General features: G+C 40.4%; 1 protein-coding gene across 3 annotated transcripts in view; it reads left to right on the forward strand.

Annotated features, from left to right (window-relative positions):
• The window catches only part of LOC106876619 (oxysterol-binding protein-related protein 9), a 108,849-nt gene that overhangs the window by 68,806 nt on the left and 35,054 nt on the right, over nt 1-4,989 (forward strand). The gene's annotated exons all lie outside the window — the stretch shown is intronic.

Raw genomic sequence — 4,989 nt, forward strand, 5'->3', positions numbered from 1 at the left:
CTCTCTCTCTCTCTCTCTCTCTCTCTCTCTCTCTCTCTCTCTCTCTCTCTCTCTCTCTCTCGTTCAATTTGAACCTCTTTATTTGGTATCATTGTTCTACTAATATTATTGCATACACTTTTATGTGTTTATTTGTGATTGAATATATTCAAGTTAGCTTCTAGTTCAATATAAAAGATTGGCCATTTTATTTAATGTAAAGAAGCACAAGGTTCTGTGAAGATTTGGTACCACTTGGAAGATGGGGTCTGACATGTGTTAACATAAAATCAGGATTATCTCACATATAACCTTAAGGAATGGAGCAAACAGATCACATGTGCCTATGGCTTACATTTAGGTCAATTTAGGACTGTTTTTGATATTTGCTGAGTCAATACCCAGGGTGGTCTCTGGTAATTACAATTAACAAATACAGAAAATAACAATAATAATAATTAGCAGTTTATCCAATGTAATAATGATACCAGAAGTAATTGGTGCTCTCGGAAGTATCAGCACTCAACGACCAATTTGGCTCAAAAAGATTGGTACAAATGTAAAGGTAGACCACCTACAAAAATCAGCATTGCTTGGAACTGCAAGAGTTCTCCTCAGGGTTCTTCAAGCAAGCAATCATGATCAACAAACAAGTGTTTCCTTAGTCTACTGGCAGCTGATTTTTCATCAAATAATAATAATAATAATAATAATAATCCTTTCTACTATAGGCACAAGGCCTGAAAGTTTGGGGAAAGGGGCTAGGTGCAATTCCATGATCATTCAAGACCGAAAGGGATCTTTACCCTTTACATGACATCAGGTCAGCTATAAATCTATATGACCGTCTTCATACCATCCAGAATCAAATGGAATTGCTGAAAGAATTGTGTGTTAAATTTGGATTTTAGAATATTTGCCAGGAGACCGGAAATGGTTCTATTAATGCTTTTTTGAGTCATGTGATTTTGACATTTTGGACAATGCCCCACTCAGGACAACTTCTGAGACCACCTACCTTAACCATCATCATCATTGTTATTACTTGATGACCATTTTCCATGCTGGCATGGGTTGGACAGTTTGATGGGATCCAATAGATCTGAGAGCTGCATTGTGCTCCAGTGTCTGTTCTGCCATCGTTTGGTTTCTAAAGCCGAATGTCACTCCTAATGGACCCAAATATAATTAACCATAACTGTGTCCTATGAAACCCCAGCTCTAGTTTCATATCAACAGAGAAAAACTGATGGGCTTTTAACAAACAGACTTCGATTTAAAGGAGGCAATAAAACAGCTGTGATATTTCAGAGGGGACAAAAGGTATTTCATCTCAGAGAGATTAAATAAACAATGGGCGTGTCACTAAGAACTTTCCTTCATAACCACATGATTTCAGGTTCACTCCTCCCACATGGCACCTTGGACAATATCATAGTCCTGAGTCAACCAATGCCTTGTAAGTGTATTTGGTAGGTAGAAAATAAAAGAAACCATGTGTGTGTGTGTGTTTTATCATTTAAGATCCATTTTTCCCCATGCTAGCATACAAAGGGCAATTTGACAGGGTTCAGGGGACTGCTTTGTGCTCTTAATGTCTACTTTGACTTACTTTCTACGATTAAATGCTCTTCTAAATGTGACCCACTTTACAGAGTGTTCTGGGTGTTTTTTTTTTTGTTTTTTTTTTTTTGTGGCACCACCATTAGTGAGGTTGCCCTGTAACTTTCAAGGCTGAAGAATTGCTCTTAACTAGTTTGGAGTATAGTTGAGAGGGAGGTTGTTTTATACAAAGTGTTGACTGGGTAAAGTGTTATTGAAGGAGCTGAAACAGATTTTTTTGTTACTTAAGAAATACATGCCTAGCCCACATTATGAGGTTGGGAGGTGGGGAATAATGGGGGATAAAGCTGGAAAGAGAGTTAAAGATAATATTGTATACCCTGCAGGTACAAGAAGGTGAATAGAAAAGAGTATGGGATGTGGGGGTGAATGTAATGGAGGAGTTGGCAATGGTAAATGTAAGCTTGTGGGAGGTGATGGATGTCAATAGAAGTGGCTCAGGGGAGAGGAAGCTATGACTGGCAATACAGAAAATAGGAAGAGCAGCAGAGTAATAGTGATAATAATACAGTAGATAGGGAAAGGATGAGAGACAGGAAGGTGTTGGGCAGAGTAGAGGGATGGGGGTGAGAGTTTTCTTGTGACGGGGGGGGGGTGCAACCAGGAGGGAATGCAGTGACAGGCAAAGAAAGGTGAGGAGGAGGTTGAGGGTTAGTTATGAGATGTAGGTGTGAAAAGGAAGAGGTTGCAGGGGAGAGAAAGAGGAGACTGGTAGCACAGAAAGAGTAGTCAAAGGAAACTATGAATGGGAAGGAATAATGTCGAGAAGAAAGGCTGAGCGTCAAAAGAAAGTCTTTGGTGAAGAGAGCGAGAGAGAGGTAAGTGGTAAGACTGAAAAATGTAGTTCTGCTTTAAATGACAGCTGTAGAATAATGCAGTAACCAAAGTAATGAAGAGATGAATGATAGAAAGATGGATGGGGGGGGGGGGATATGGAAGGACAAACTGGGCGAGGGTATCATGTGTGTATACACACATTATGCATCCAGAACTTCAGTTTCATCGTAATGTGGCTCTTCTCAAGCACCACATATTGCCACTTATCTTGGTCCTTTGTCGTCTCCTCCATGAGGCTTGAAACCCTGAGCTCAACTATCACTGCTTTGCCCCACATTTTCCCGAGTCTCCCACTTCCACAGGTTCCATCCACATTAAGTAATTGGCCCTTCTTCGTACAGCTCCTTTACTCCACATCATCATCACTTAACATCTGCTTTCCATGCTGGCATGGGTTGGATGGTTTTAACGGGAGCTGGTGAGCCAGAGTGCTGCACCAGGCACCAGTTATCCATTTTTGCATGGTTTTTACAGCTAAATTGCATTTCCTACCACTGTACTGGATGCTTCTTGCATGGCACCAGTAAGACAAAGACCACTTAGCTGAGAGAGAGAGAGAGAGGGAGTGGAGCTGATGGAAGTGGTTGTGGTGCCAGGCAAGAGGTTAGGGTATGAGAGAGGGGGACAGACAATGTTTTTATTATAAGAGGAAATACTTGGCTAACCACATTTGTCACGTTTCTATTTGGCCATAGCAACGCAACAACCAGTAAAGTCTGCAGAACTACAGAAACAAACTTTAGTGAAGATATGTGATACAAAGTGTAAGGTCAGCAGACTGCAGACATGGCAGTAATTCCTCAGTGTCTGCTGTATTAGATTACCATTTTATTGTCAATTTTTTCATGTGGTGGTATTAAATGAACTATTTAACACCCACACTCTCTCACTTATTTATAAGATGATACACGCACACACACACACACACACACAGACACACACACACACACACAGACACACACACACACACACGTGCGCATGGGTGTGTGGGAAGCACTTTGCCTCCCGATCACATGGTTCCAGGTTCAGTCCCACTGCATGGCACCTTGGGCAAATGTCTTCTACTATAGCATTAGGCTGACCAAAACCTTGTGAGTAGATTTGGTTGACGGAAACTGAATGAAGTTCATCGTACATATACATAGATAAATATGTATATTTGTGTGTGTGTGTTTGTACTCCCACCAACACTTGACAACCAATGTTGGTGTGCTTATGTCCCCATAACTTAGCAGTTCAATAAGAGACCGGTGCTCCAGCATGGCCGCAGTCAAATGACTGAAACAAAGAAAAGAATATATATATATATATATATATATATGATGAAACAAATAAAAGAAAAAATATATATATATATATATATATATATATAAAAGTAAGGTTCCTTCCCAAATCATGCCAACACTTAAGGGCCAGTTTCCCAATTTGCATGACATATAAATTCCCCACCTGGATGGGATGCCTGTCCATCACAGATTCAACTCATTTTTGCCAGTTGAGCAGACTGGAGCAACATGAAACGAAGAACACAACACGTTGCCTGGTCAAGGAATTGAAACCACAATCTTACAATCATGAGTCCAGCACCCCTAGCCACTTAGCCACATACCTCCACACATATATATATACACACAGATATAAAACAATTACAGTTGTCACTAAAGTGATGAAAGGTGCTAGTAGGCACCAGCATTGCTAGAAATAAGAGTCAAAATAGCTCTTAGCCATGTGAGAGCACTTTCCTAATGGCTAACAAGGGAGACAGGCTCTCTCCCTAGGACAAGCAAGGTGGAATCATATCAACACTGATTTCAGATTTAATCAATCTCCATTACTCCAATGCTTAAGGTTACAGAACAACTGATTTCGAAAATGGTGAAGTGAGAATTATGAATTACTTGCAGGCGTACCCGGTGTTGCTCGGGTATTAAATATTCAGCAATGGTCTTAATAGGTTCTACCATTTTTTTCCGTTGTCCATCTCTTTGAGTATTTTTTGCATTAAGTTGCAAATATTGACATTGAGGAAGAAGTGGCATTTATTAGTTGAACAACCAAACGCCGGAGGAAGTGCTCGTAATTCGGGTAATGGTTGTGGAGGGAAATGTTTATAAATCGCACAATGTCTTGCCATCACAGGCATTTTATCCTATTAGATTGGTGTTGAGAGGATATCGTCTAATTATGGGGGGGATTGGTGTGAACGGGAGGGGGGACTAAGTGCCATTAGTCATTTTTGCACTCGAAGGAATAAGTGGGAGTGGAAGGTTGACCTAGACCTAGCCCTCTGCAAAAAGGTGAAGTTGTTGGAGGGGGAGGAGTGTCCATGTTTTGCAGTGTTCTGTAGAACCCAGATGCACAGGGACAAAGAAGAAATAATTTCCAGAAATGATATGACATAGCAGTTCTTTGCAACAAAAAGCAAAAGAAATTGGACATTCCTTGAAACAGCTTTCTTGGGTGTAACTCTGCAAAAATGTGAAACGGTACTGTTTCACAGTATTTTGTAGATCTGTCACAAGTTAAATAAAGAATATTAACCAAAGATAG

The sequence above is a fragment of the Octopus bimaculoides genome, chromosome 8 (genome assembly GCF_001194135.2).
Source record: "Octopus bimaculoides isolate UCB-OBI-ISO-001 chromosome 8, ASM119413v2, whole genome shotgun sequence".
NCBI lineage: Eukaryota > Metazoa > Mollusca > Cephalopoda > Octopoda > Octopodidae > Octopus > Octopus bimaculoides.